Source organism: Hordeum vulgare, chromosome 3H, assembly GCF_904849725.1.
Source record: "Hordeum vulgare subsp. vulgare chromosome 3H, MorexV3_pseudomolecules_assembly, whole genome shotgun sequence".
Classification (NCBI taxonomy): domain Eukaryota; kingdom Viridiplantae; phylum Streptophyta; class Magnoliopsida; order Poales; family Poaceae; genus Hordeum; species Hordeum vulgare.
Genome location: NC_058520.1, coordinates 344,685,288 through 344,700,485, shown reverse-complemented (window position 1 = coordinate 344,700,485; position 15,198 = coordinate 344,685,288).

The window sequence follows — 15,198 nt, the reverse complement described above, 5'->3', positions numbered from 1 at the left end:
TTTCCGATAAATCTTAAGAGCTATCCCTATAAGTGTCACGAACAACCCTAGAGTTTGTACTAAAATAACACCTTAAGATACACATCAATCGAAACCCTAGTGTCACCTAGATACTCCAATATCACTGACGGGGATACATCCCTAGGGTAGGGTCAAAGGCGTGACCAATATGTCCTACCCAAAGGCACCTCATTATTAGGACTACAAGGGAAATTCTGGCTAGATCACGACAACATCTAATCCACTCGGTACGGACCCATTCAGACAAGTACATTTCATCCGCTCGGATGACAGTCAACCACTCGGCCGTATGACTCACTCGGGTATCCAAATACCAACACTCGGCAAGGCAGTCAAAGTATAGAGGAGGTTCTACAGTGGGTTGACATTATGGCATCAATGCCCCATCTTGTAACATAAGAGGTGAGGGGGTGGCGCACTCTATATAAGCCACGCCCCTCCACATAGCTAAGGGGCAGCTTCTTCTCCCCCTGCGGGCTCATTCTTTCCCTGGAGCTCTGGCTCTCTCTATACCATGTAACTCATGTCCATGGCAGATAAAACAAAGCCTCTCCGAAGCAGGAGACGTATGGGTTGTTGTCTCCACTCTCAGAGGTCCGGACTCGCTAAAACCACCGTGCCACCCTTGTGCATCTCGATAGATCATGCTCCATTATCCTACCCCCTTTCTATTATCGGAATCGTTACCACGACACTTGGCGCCCACCGTGGCCCGTGGGGCAGGGCGTCTCTCGAGCCATGATGCATATGGTTATTTCTTCAGCCACCGGCGGCGGATCGATTCCCACTGGTGCCCTCCATTCAATTTAATCTTGATGATTCAACACATTTGTTTGTACTTTTCATCTCCACGACGAGAAAAGCATCACAAGCATAAGGAAAACATACATCTATCCAAGCACATACAAGGAGAACCATCGACCTTCAGCAAACCGACTGCCCCCCCCCCCCCCCGCACGCGGCCGCCGGTGTCGTCCGCCTCATCGACGTCTCCGACCTCGGCGCTGTAGATTGCATATCGTCTGCGATGTCGTCGTGCGGCCCCCACGCGCGGCCACCTGCGTAGTCCGCCTCATCGTTGCCATGTGTGGCCGTAGGAGCCGTCCGCCTGATCGTCGACATGTGTGGTCACCGGTGTCGTCCCCCTAATCATCACCACGCGTTGCCACCGGTGTCGTTCGTCTCATCGTCGTCGCGCATGGCCACCGGTGCCGTTCGCCTCATTATCGTCTTCAACCTTGTCACTGAGCCACCACGCACGGTCGTTGACGTCGTTCGCCTCGTCGCCGACTCTGGCCTCGCGTTCTCGGCTGCTCGGCGGCGACCTCCGTGGTGTAGGCACATGCCCGTCGCGGCGTGGGCGCGCAACCCTCCTTCTTCCGCGCCGGTCGCCGGCGGCGGTCTCCGTGGCAGAAGCGTGCTGGGGCGGTAACCTTCGAAACAGTCTCAACCCTCAGCCGATGGCCATTCAAGATCGAAGGAACAATCCTCGTAAGTACATGCATAACCTGGGCCACCTCTTCCATCAATTGACTGCATGCACGCAAAAGAAGGAAATGGAAGGGACGTGGTGATTTCAATGCCGGATTAACTGGTCCTGTCATTAATTAGTCCTTCAGTGAGCATCTTCAGCGCTAAGGCTGGCCTGGGAGTAACTAGGGATGGATAGGGATGGCAATGGGTACACATTACCCACGTACCCTGTGGGTAAAAACCCTATTAGGGTAAGTGTATGGGACAAAAACTTACCCATGGGTACATAAACAGGAAAATCTGAAACCCATCGGGTAGAGCGGGTATGGGTATGAGATCATATAACCCATACCCATATACCCATGTACCCATATAAAATCTATGTAAACTCCAAATTATCTCTACAATCTACACTATGTCAATAATTTATGAATTGAAAATGTATGTCTATGTGTTGTTATTTATGACTATATGATGTTGTTTTATAAGTATGTGTTGTAGTTGTAATCTATCTTTGTAAACTATATGATACAATGCATTTTATAACTATAAGTTTTTCAAATTGATGTTTTGCAAATATGGGTAATTTTACCCGTGGGTACCCGTCTACCCTGTCGGGTAACGGGTATGGGAAAAAATTGTACCCGTTGACGCGTATGGGTAAGAGTAATGGGTAATATCAGACGGGGCAGGTAAGGGTATGGGAAGGCTCCACCCGTACCCATACCCTACGGGTGCCATCCCTAGGAGTAACTAAGGTTGGCCATAGTGGGAGTAACTAAGGTATCATGTTGACTGCTAGACGTGGGCTAGATGTAGGCCTAGCTAGACGTCAATCACGTTGGTCCATAGTGGGAGTACTTGGGACTAGCAAACATGCTGACGTGGCACACAATTAAAGAAGAGAGAGAGGGTTAGAGTAACATAGGTAGATACCGTAACATGTTAAATGCTATGCTACTATGTATCATGCATGTCAATAAATAAGGTCATCTATGATACTACTTTATGATACTATGCACTATAAAGGTAGTATCATACAATAGTATCATATGCATGATACTACTATATGATACCCACTATGATCAGCCTAATCAAGGCCAAAACAAGGCGCGTTGATCCATTTTTTCTGCAGCCACCTACACTAGCGTCCAGCGCATACAGAGTCTGCGTTGACTCCCAGCCGGCCCGGCCGCTCCGTTACTCCGAGGAAGTACTCTGGTACGCTCTCGCACAAGCACAAGTCTACACTTAAACATGTACGCCTCTACTTACTCGGACAGGTACGCCTCTGGCTTTCTTGGACATGCATATTTGTTCATTCAGACATATACTACACTCGGGCATGCCTCGCTTTCTTGGAAACATCCACGTTCACTCGGATACATTTTTACACTTGGACAACCAAACATTGAGAGGCATTTTACATGAAATCTGCATTCAGCCGACTAACGTGCAGACACTCGATCATTCATGTGTTCTCACCTGGTCGGATGCCTCCTTAATGGTATGTCTGACTCGGCCGTCCTGATCGTCGCTGCTCGGCTGGGCACGTCTTCATCGACATGCCCAACTCGATCGCTCCGCGTGCCGTCACTCTACTGGACACGTCATCATCACTCGGCAGCGCCCTGTATCGTCATTCGGCGAGACACGCCTTCATCATTCGACTGCCCCGCACGTCGTCGCTCTACGGAATGCTCCCCCGACATTCAGTCGCCCTGTGGGCCGTCACTCTACTAGACGCGTCGTCGTCAATCGGCAGCTCTGTGCATCGCCACTCAGCGAGACACGTGATCATCACTCGGCCACCCTGTGCGCCATCACTCTGTCGAACGCTCCATCGACACTCGGCCGCCCCACGCGCCGTCACTCTGCTGGACGCGTCGTCGTCACTCGGCAGCTCCTCGCATCGCCACTCAGCCAGATGCTTCATCTTAACTTGGGTGCCCCGCGTCGTTACTCTACTAGATGTGTCATGATCACTCGACAGCTTCGCGCATCACCACTCGGCGAGACGCTCCTTCGCGCCGTCACTCGGCGAGACGATCCTTCGTCACTCAGCCGCTCCGCGCGCCGCCACTCAGACGGATGCGTCTACTTCATTCTGCCGCCCCGCGCGCCGTTACTCTACTGGATGCGCCGTGATCACTCGACAGCTCCGCGCATCGCCACTCGACCAGTCACTCCTTTGCACCGTCACCCAGCGAGACGCTTCTTCGTCACTCGGCCCGCTCCGCGCGCCGCCACTCGGACGGATGCATCTACTTCATTCGACCGCCCCGCGCGCCGTTACTCTACTGGATGCGTCGTGATCACTCGACAACTCCGCACATCGCCACTCGGCAAGACGCTCCTTCGCTCCGTCACTCGGGGCGACGCTCCTTCGTCACTCGGCCGCTCCGTGCGCCGCCACTCGGACGGATGCATCTACTTCATTCGACCGCCCCGTGCGTCATAAGACAGCTAAGACATTCTTCGCACACTACATTCAATTAAATAATTACTTTTATATTCTCGAGTGTCAAGTAAGTCACATATGATGTGCACTCGGAGACCACGCCACCGAGTGTACCTCTGCGCTCGGTTGTTTATCTTCATGTAGGATCCTTCCCTTTCACAAGTTCAGTCGGATCCTTCACTGTTAGGGCATAGTTTATGCCTAAGTAATTTTGGTGATTGATGACAGTACTGCAAAGGACTAACCGTGTGTGTTAAGATTTCAGATAACACATGTCAATGGCACAAGACGACTCGCCCCCTCTTTCCATGGAACAGAAGCACGATGTACTCTACGATTCTCTTTCTTTGAGTCATAGGAACGCCGTACTATTAAGAGGGGACCCGTAGTGGAAAGGTTTGGGTGGAATCAATTTTGCATGCACTCACTTTATCTTCCTTCCCCTTACCTACAACTTGGGAGTGGCTCCCGCCTCGGTGCTTATCTCGTCTAAGCAAATGGCCCCTCAGCGGTAGTACCGCTAGCCCTAGCGGTAGTACCGCTAGAGTGCTAGGGGTAGTACCGCTGCAGCCAGCGGTAGTACCGCTAGCTGGCGGTAGTACCGCCCCTGGTCAGCGGTAGTACCGCTCCTAAAGCTTAGTACCGCCTTCCTAGCGGTTGTACTTCGACGGACCTTTTTGCGAAGACTTTCTTGGCGGTGGTTGGCCCGGTAGTGCTTATGCACTACCATGGGCCCAGCGGTAGTACCGCTGCAGCCAGCGGTAGTACCGCTGCAGCCAGCGGTAGTACCTCTGGAGTGCCAGCGGTAGTAACGCTCGAGTGCCAGTGGTAGTACCGCTGCATCCAGCGGTAGTACCGCTAGGCATGGGCTGTGAGTGGGAAAACGGTTGGGATCCCCCCCCACTATATAAGGGGTTCTTCTAGCTGTGGAACCCCATCTCTTACCCTCCCAAGCTCCATTGTTGCTCCCTAAGCTCAAAAGTGCCCGATCTCTCTCCCTAGCCAATCAAACTTGTTGATTCTTTAGGGATTGGTTGAGAAGGCCTAGATCTACACTTCCACCAAGAGAAAAGTTGATTCCCCCACCAATCCCTTGCGGATCTTGTTACTCCTGGGTGTTTGAGCATCCTAGACGGTTGAGGTCACCTCGGAGCCTATGTTGGATAAGTTGAAAATGGTCTTTATGTGGTGAACTTCTCCAAGCGACCCACTAAGACTGCGACGTGTTTAATGGCTAAAGTTGATGTGGGCTGGCTTTGGCATCGCCGACTAGCTCATGTCAATATGAGATCTTTGCAAAGTCTTCTAAAAGGGGACCATATTCGTGGACTAACAAATGTGAGTTTTGCTAGAGATCTTGCTTGCAGTGCCTGCATTGAAGGAAAGATTCATGAAACTCCTCATCGTCCAACGACTCTCATTTACACTAAGAGGCCATTGGAGCTCCTCCATATGGATCTGTTCGGCCCTCCATCATTTGATAGTCTTGGAGGGAGAAAATACTGCTTGGGGATTGTTGATGACTACTCAAGATACACTTGGGTATATTTCTTCAAAAGGAAGAGTGAGACTCAACAAACTGTAATCAACTTTGCTAATGAAGCTCAACGTCAACATGATGCAAAGATCTTGATGATTAGAAGTGATAACGGCACCGAGTTCAAGAACTACACCTTGGATGAGTTTCTAGGTGATGAGGGAATAAAACATCAATATTCAGCACCACATACCCCTCAACAAAATGGCGTGGGAGAAAGGAAGAACCGGACCTTGATGGACGCTGCAAGAACAATGATGGCGGAATTCAAATCTCCATATAACTTTTGGGCAGAGGCCATCAACACAGCATGTCATGCGTCCAATCATCTCTATATCCGCAAAGGCATGAACAAGACTCCATATGAGATTCTCACTGGAAACAAACACAATCTCAAGTACTTCCGGGTATTCTGTTGTAAGTGTTTCATTCTCAAGAAAGGTGCACGTTTAGCTAAATTTGATTCTAGAGCACATGAGGGCATCTTTGTTCGTTATGCTACAAACTCTCATGCTTACCATGTCCTCAACAAGTCCACCGGACTCATTGAGGAGACGTGTAACGTGGAGTTTGATGAAAATAATGGCTCCCAAGTGGAGCAAAGTGGTCTTTGTGATGTAGGTGATGAAATTCCTCCCCAAGCCATAAGAAGAATGGGGATTGGTCAAATACTCCCCATTGAGGAACCCCTTGTGGCTGAAGGAGAAGGACAATGCTCTAGTCAAGTGGAGCCATCACCCCCACAAGCCCCACACGCTTCCGATGAACAAAGAGAAGACTCTCAACAAGATGAACAAGCTCAAGGTCAAGATCAATTGCCCAACAATGATGGTGTGTCCCATGATATTCAAGCACTTACCCAAGGTTCCGAACATGCTCATGAGCAAGATCAAGTGCAACCACAAGATCCAGACCAAGTAGAAGCACAAGATCAAGATCAAGAGCAACCACAAGTACAAGGACAAACAAGTGAACCTGCTCAAGTCGAAAGTCAAGATGATGAGGATACTGTCTCGCAATTCCCTTCTGCAGCACCAACAGCCGGTGCCAAGGAAGGTTCAAGACGCAAGGGCAAGCAAAGTAAACAAGTCGATGCTCCCCAGTTATCCAATGAAGAACTCTTGGAGCGTCGAGCAGCCAAGATTGCGAACAAGTTGAGAGTCAAGTCACATCTTATGAAGAATATACTTGGCAGTTTGAAAAAGGGAATATCCACCTGTCAACAAATTTGGAATTATTGTGAGCATCAGGCGTTTGTTTCGTATTGTGAAGCTCAACAGGTACAAGAAGCGCTCGATGATGAGGATTGGCTTATGGCCTTGCATGAAGAACTTAACAACTTCGGGCGTAACCAAGTCTGGGATTTAGTGCCAAGACCAAAGGAGGAACATAATGTCATCGGGACCAAATGGATATTAAAAAACAAGCAAGATGCCCATGGGATTGTGATTCGAAACAAGTCAAGATTGGTGGCTCAAGGCTACTCCCAAGTCGAGGGTATCGACTACGGTGAAACCTTTGCCCCCCTTGCTCGTCTACAATCTATTCGCATGTTGCTTGCATTTGCTTCTCATCATAATTTCAAATTACAGCAAATGGATGTGAAAAGTGCCTTTCTTAATGGTCCGTTAAATGAGTTGGTCTATGTCAAACAACCCCCGGGATTCAAACACCCCAAGCTCCCCAATCATGTGTACAAACTTAATAAGGCACTCTATGGCCTTAAACAAGCCCCACGAGCGTGGTATGAGTATCTTACTGAGTTGTTACAAGATCGTGGGTTTGAAATTGGGAAGATAGATGCCACTATTTTTACTAAGAGGGTTAAAGGGGATTTGTTCATATGCCAAATATATGTTGATGATATTATTTTTGGTTCTCCTAACATTTCCTTCAATGAAGAATTTGCTGCACTAATGACCGAGAAATTTGAGATGTCCATGATGGGAGAGTTGAAGTTCTTCCTCAGCTTCGAAATTAAACAAGGCCTAGAAGGGACCTTCATCAAACAAGCCAAATACACTCAAGACATGCTCAAACGGTTCGAGCTTGAAGATGTCAAGCCGGTCAAGTTCCCCATGCCAACAAGATGCAAGCTTGACAGTGATCCCAATGGTAAACGAGTGGATCAAAAGGTATATCGCTCCATGTTTGGATCCCTCCTTTACCTTTGTGCATCTAGACCACATATTATGTTGAGTGTAGGGATATGTGCACGGTTTCAATCCGCACCAAATGGAAGTCATTATATGGCTGTTAAGCGAATCTTTCGATATTTGGCTCATACCCCAAACTTTGGTCTATGGTATCCCAAAGGAGCAAACTTCAACCTAGTTGGCTATTCTGACTCAGATTGGGCAGGAGATTGTGTGGAGAGGAAGTCAACTTATGGAGGATGCCAATTCCTTGGTCGTTCCCTGGTAAGTTGGTCTTCAAAGAAGCAGAATTGTGTCTCACTATCATCCACCGAAGCTGAGTATGTGGCAGCTGCAAGTTGTTGTGCACAATTGCTATGGATGAGGCAAACTTTAAAGGATTATGGTGTCACTTGTGACAAAGTGCCTCTTCTATGTGACAATCAAAGTGCTATCAAGATTTCCCTCAACCAAGTGCAACATAGCAAGACCAAGCATATTGATATTCGCCATCACTTCATTCGTGAACATATCAAGCTTGGTGATATTGAGGTTCGGTTCATCCACACTGAAGAGCAACTTGCAGATATTTTCACTAAGCCCCTAGATGAAGCAAGGTTCCGGGAGTTAAGGCATGAGCTAAATATCATTGATTCAAGTAATGTGGATTGAAGCTAGGCACCTTGCACCTCAGTATACATTCGATCATGGTCTAGATGTAGGCATGGACATAGGGGGAGTGTTGTTCTCTCAATGAACTCTTCCTCCCCCCATTATGCATAAATTGATCTAGTCTTTCACTTTAGCCATTACCAAATGACACTTGTGCTTCAAAGACGAGCGTTGGTCATGAACCCAAGGATAATTCTTCGCGGTGTCATACCTTTGCCTCAAACATAGGTGGCCTCGGCCACCGCCCCCACCTTTCTCTCATATGGAAGAAAGGATACAAAATGACAAGTCAATATATCTTGCTGGTGTTACCTTCTTATTTTCACTGACTTGTCGTTTGCTCACGTCTTTCTCATCTCCTATGTCTCATTGTGTCATTTGCAGCGGTACTACCGTGAGGGGTAGCGGTACTACCGCCAGGACCCTAGCGGTACTACCGCCAGGACCCCAATCTACCACGACCTGACTAGGACCTTCTAGGGCCGTCTCAAGGGGGACAGGTACTACCGCCAGAAGAGCGGTACTACCGCTAGGACCCCAGCGGTACTACCGCTGGCCCGTACCCCTTGGGCTTTATAAAGGAGGGGGAGCCCGTTTTTCCTGCCTCTTTCCTCTTCCTCGTGGCTCTTCGCTCCCCAACCCCGAACTCCCCCTATTTGGATCTCTATCCGTGGAGCCCCTTCTCTCCGTTGAGTTGGAGGGTTTGCTCCACTTCTCCTTCCTCCACCAAGTGCCATGGACTCCGGTAAAACTCCTCCCTTTATTCTCTTGGTTGATGTTTTCTTGTTCTAGTGTTAGGAGCATTGGTGATTTGGATCCATGCCTATGGTATTGTGCTTTGTTCTTGGATGGCATGAAGGAGATATTCTAGGGGAGTGTAGGTCCTATGATTCATTGCGTTTATATTGCCATGCCCTAGGTTCTTCATGTTTTAGATCAAGCACTTCTTCTCTTATTTTGGATTAGACCTAAAACTTGAATCCTCTTGACTAGGCATGTCTTTATTTAGATGATTCTTGAGATCCTCATGTGTTTAGGGATATGTGGTGTTTGTAGTGATTATATATAGTACCCATGGCCCTCGTAAATCCAATCTAGCCGTTTCTATGGGTCCTTTTTCATATTTAGATCTGAAAGTCAACCCCCGAGCGGTACTACCGCCAGAGGTAGCGGTACTACCGCTAGGACCCCAGCAGTACTACCGGCAGGGGTAGCGCTACTACCGCCAGGACCCCAGAGGTACTACCGCCAAGGGTAGCGGTACTATCGCCAGGAGGATATTCTTTTTCTTCTTTTCGTTTGCTTGGCAATGTGAGTTTACTTTTGTGCCTCTTTTTGGTCATTGCCTTCACTTCTTCTGTCGCTCTTTTTTGCTGTGTATCTTGTGTGTCACAGGTGGTGCTCGCTACTCGAATCCCCCAAGGGACACCGAGTCGAAACAGTATCACAATCAAGAGGCTCTAGAGGGCTCCGCCACTTCAGGTCTGCAACCCAAAAAGAAGTCTTTCAAGAAGGCAGCTCACAAGGACAAGGGGGTCAACGTTCGCACTATGCCCCCTAAAGATTTTCTACGGTTCCGCACCAAAAATACCTATCTCCAAGAGAAGGCTGTGATCAAGGATGTCGAGCATGTTTGGTCAACGGATCACTGCAGGATCTATCGCGACATCATCAAGAACTTCAAGAAGAGTTTTGTTCCAGTTCAGTGGATTGACTTGGCTCACCTTCAGCGGAACCCGGATTACTTTGGTGGCGCTCTCTCTTTGATTGACAAGCTTGGCATTAAGGAGATCATCTCCTTCAAGAGAGACTTTGTTCCAGATGTTGTCGCCCAATTCTATGTCACTGTTCACTTCTCGCCTGATGACGAGCGCACCATGATTTGGATGACCGGTACTCAGAAGATGACAGGTTCCTGGCGTGAATTCATGAAGTTTCTCAAGGTCGCCTTTCAGGGAGCTGACAATCCTGTTGGGTCGCGTCCTCATGCTCCAGCTTCCACTGATAGGGCCCCCGCCAAGGACAGGCTGCAGCAATTGTATGTGAAGAAATGTGTGCTCCCCAAGCATCTCGATATCATGCATCAGATCTTCCGCAACACCCTCTTTCCTCGCATTGGCAACTTCGACGAGGTGCATGGTTCTCTGGCTGAGATGCTTCTCTTTGTGAGGAGGCTATGACTAAGGAGTCTGCCCCTCTCAATATTTCTGACGTGATGTTCACTAAGCTCTAGAACTGCATCATGATGCGCAAGGTTCCCATCTACGGGCCCTACTTGTTTGCCTATATTCGCCAGAAGTGGCACGACACCTATTTGCTTGAGGAGTTCCACCTTCAGGCTGATTACTTTGTGCACGATCCTATCAGGCTCCGCATCAAGGACAAATGGGCCAAACCATCAACTTCATCTCAGCACATGGACACCGACACAGAGACTGCTGCTCACAGAGGCACCGCTTCTCAGTCCCACTCTTCTGCTATGCCATCTTGGGCAGTGAAACTGAAGGATAAAATGAAGACTCTCTTCTGTATGCAGGCCAAGGGACAGTATCAGACTCATCTGGCCCAGAAGGAGAACCGTCAGAGGCACAAGCGTGTCCTGAGGACACTTGATGTTCATATCTCCAGCGGCTCAGAGGACGACATCACTCCAGAGTCTGCTTGGATGCGGGCTCAAGGTTATCAGTGGTCTGATGCAGAGGAGGAGGCGTCTGAGGAGGACAATGAGGAGGAGCAGGACGATCCGGATGCCACGGATGGGTATGGGGCTGATGAGGATGAGGAGTGACCACCTGTGTCATTAGGTGTGCCCCTTTTTGGTGTCTTGTGCCAAAGGGGGAGAGAGTCTAGGAGCTGGATTTGAGAGTTGAACTTTGCTTAGCTTTGCTTATCTTTCGTGTTTGCTTTGAACTTGGTTTGCTTTTATTTGGTATCTTTGCTTTGTGTGATCTGAGACTTGAACTAGTGTGAGATTTTTATTTCCATCATATGCTGTGATTCATATGCTCCTTATTTTTATATATCTCTATCTTTATGTTCACATGCTATTCACTGTGCAAATCCGGTATTGCCATCAATCCACCAAAAAGAAGGAGATTGTTAGGGCATAGTTTATGCCTAAGTAACTTTGGTGATTGATGATAGTACCGCAAAGGACTAACCGTGTGTGTTAAGATTTCAGATAACACATGTCAACGGCACAAGACGACTCGCCCCCTCTTTCCATGGAACAGAAGCACAGTGTACTCTAGGATTCTCTTTCTTTGAGTCATAGGAACGTCGTACTATTAAGAGGGGACCCGTAGTGGAAAGGTTTGGGTGGAATCAATTTTGCATGCACTCACTTTATCTTCCTTCCCCTTACCTGCAACTTTGAAGTGGCTCCCGCCTCTGTGCTTATCTCGTCTAAGCAAATGGTCCCTCAGCGGTAGTACCGCTGTGCCTAGCGGTAGTACCGTTAGCCCTTGCGGTAGTACCGCTGCAGCCAGCGGTAGTACCGCCCCTAGTCAGCGGTAGTACCACTCCTGGAGCTTAGTATCGCCTTCCTAGCGGTTGTACTTCGACGGACCTTTTCGCGAAGACTTTCTTGGCAGTGGTTGGCTCGGTAGTGCTTATGCACTACCATGGGCCCAGCAGTAGTACCGCTGTAGCCAGCGGTAATACCGCTGGAGTGCTAGCGGTAGTACCGCTAGGCACGGGCTATGAGTGGGAAAACGGTTGGATTCCCCCCCCCACCACTATATAAGGGGTTCTTCTAGCTGTGGAACCCCATCTCTTACCCTCCCAAGCTCCATTGTTGCTCCCTAAGCTCAAAAGTGCCGATCTCTCTCCCTAGCCAATCAAACTTGTTGATTCTTTAGGGGTTGGTTGAGAAGGCCTAGATCTACACTTCCACCAAGAGAAAAGTTGATTCCCCCACCAATCCCTTGCGGATCTTGTTACTCTTGGGTGTTTGAGCATCCTAGACGGTTGAGGTCACCTCGGAGCCACATTCCATTGTGGTGAAGCTTCGTGGTCTTGTTGGGAGCCTCCAAGCTTTGTGTGGAGTTTGCCCCAACCTTGCTTGTAAAGGTTCGGTCGCCGCCTTCAAGGGCTCCTATAGTGAAATGACGGTACCTTGCATCGTGTGAGGGTGTGAGGAGAATACGGTGGCCCTAGTGGCTTATTGGGGAGCATTGTGCCTCCACACCCCTCCAACGGAGACGTACATCCTGTCAAAGGGAAGGAACTTCGGTAACACATCCTCGTCTTCATTGGTTCCACTTGTGGTTATCTCTAACCTTTACTTTGTGTATGCTTATGTTGTTGTCTATCTCTTACTTGTCTTAGTAGCTCTTGTTGTTAGCTTCATAACGGTTCACCCCATTGTTGCTATTCTTGTGAACCCGTATGTTGTTTACCCTAACTTGCTAAGATTAATTAAAAAGTGGTCGTTGCCTATTCACACCCCCCTCTAGTCAACCAAATCAATCCTTTCATTCACCCTTTAGACTCTTGCTGGTTTTCACCAGCACGCACCTGACACACCCAAAGGGTGTCTATGGGTGCAATTTATAAGAATCATTTCAACAAATATTAGATTACTTCGAGAATTTTTTTATGTTAGCTTGTGTTATATTTCATACACAGGCTACCTGGACACCTGTGCGTCATTCTCGACGACATGCTAGACTCGATCGCTGCGCGCGCCGTCACTTGGTCAGGTGCCTCCATGACAACATTCTCGACTCGGCTGCCCCGCGTGCCGTTACTTGGCCACCCAAACTCGGTAACACCAATGCAGTTTTGGTCGCACTGATTTGGTGGGAATGCCTAGGATTATGTGTGAGGTTCAAACTCGGTGGGTCCGATGTGGAAATGTTCGTGACACCGAATTTGTGAATGTGAAACTTGACATAGCGGATATCTGGGGAAAATGACTGAGTGTTTTGGTGGCTAACTTTGAGCATTTGAGAAATTGGTTCATTTTATCACCTCACCCCCTTTTAATATCATTGGCTTTCCAATAAACTCAAAAAGTGTTTTCTCACAAATATAAAATGAAGATTCTTCTAGCTTGAAGCTTGAGCCAATATTATTCTTTTCTTGCATCAAGGGGCATCTCCACAAAAATCTTAAGCATAGCATCTTTTAAACTTTTCTGAAATATATACTTGAAAAACACATTAATCCAATGATGAATATGTTGTGATCAATTATCAAAACCATCATAGAAAGCAATTGTGCTTTCAGCCTATGTGTCCTAGGAACCACGCAGCCTACCACAGCCCGCCCAACACCTCCGTGAACCTTGAGTAGGTTGAGTTCACTCGAATGTGAGGCGCCTCGTTCCATTAGGAACTATGTATGGTGGCATTGGATCTCACCTATCAGTCATTGGGGTAAGAGCCAGATTAGGGAGCTGGATAGTAATTAGGCTAAGCATGAATGGTGACCCAAGGCCTTTTTGAAGCTTTATAAGACACATCCTTACCAATTCTACACTGGCAAGCACATCTCCCACCGATGTGTACGCATAATTCATATCACACACATTTCTTTTTTTCCATGCCACTCTTCGCTCATCCTCCCTACTCTGGCGGCACAACATTTTTCATCATCATGCTCGGGTAGGTTTCCCTGTATTTCTTTACAGCTCATATTTGATTCATTCTTTCACCAACCAACTAAATACTGCTCATATCCTCTCATCCTCTCATTCCAAAAAATGTACATACTTGTGATGTTCGTGCTAGCTCGCATAGCCTCTGTCGTTGTCCCTAGACCCCCGATAGGATGTGTTAATTTTGTTTACTTGTAATATAATGGTTGCACAATGCTGATTATCAAGTTTTTCATTAAAATGCTAAAGGAATTCTATCTAAGGTTTGTTTGGACCTATTCATGTCTTTTTATTTTTGCAGTTTAATATTTTATTATACAAATATTTTTCAATGAAATGTTGTTTGTTGCTTGCAGGTGAGCAGAGTGAAGGTATCCTATTTTCATGCTTCACAGGATTCACGTTGTTCACTGAATTTATGTGTAACTACTTCTGGTTTATCTGTTATTGGAAGTAAATATGCCTATAAGAATCAGTCTTCTGTTATAGTACGCTCAGTTAATAAAGCGGTCTAGAAGGTATTCCTTTGACCTATATCTAACTTCATACTAGAAAATGAGTTCACCTATCACCTGTGGAAATAGGGTTTAGTCTAATTATCACAGCTAAATCCTTGCCTTCAAGCTGCTTTTAATGTGATATTTCTATTATTAGTAATCACTCCAATAGAAATAAACTGCCATATTTTCTGGAAACTGCTACTTTGGAATTTCTAGAAGTAACCGACTAGAGCATTAATCCATGCTTTGGTGTGGAAGTGTGGGTCTGATCCGAGCTGTTATACCTAGCAATGGTGATGATTATGCGTCATTACCTTGTTGAAGGTATTGCTCGGATGTGCTTGGACTGACACTTCAAGGTGAAAACCGAGAAACTTTGTAGGTTGGATCCGGCGACGGAGACACTATCTTTTTAAAGCCATTGGTGTTGAACAACATTGTCGTCCTTATCGTGTCATGAGATGGTTGATGTGAATATAGTCATTGTTATAGTTCGTTGATCATGGATTTGACCCATTTGTTTTTTTCCTCACCTCTGGATAGCTTTCGTATTATTTGATTTTGCTATTTGTCGACGTATTTTATGTGTGCGCGCGCGTGTTGGTGTTGACTGTGTGCATCCTAGTCATGCACGGCCTGAATTTATACTCATTGTGTTTGGATTCTCTTGATGCTTTATTTTGAATCAACAAAATCTACCCTTTGTCAAGGAAAGAGTATTAAATCATGCAAGTGCTCCCTCTTGCTTGAAATTCTCGCCCCTTATTGCAAAGGATGCACAATTAAAAGTAGTTATA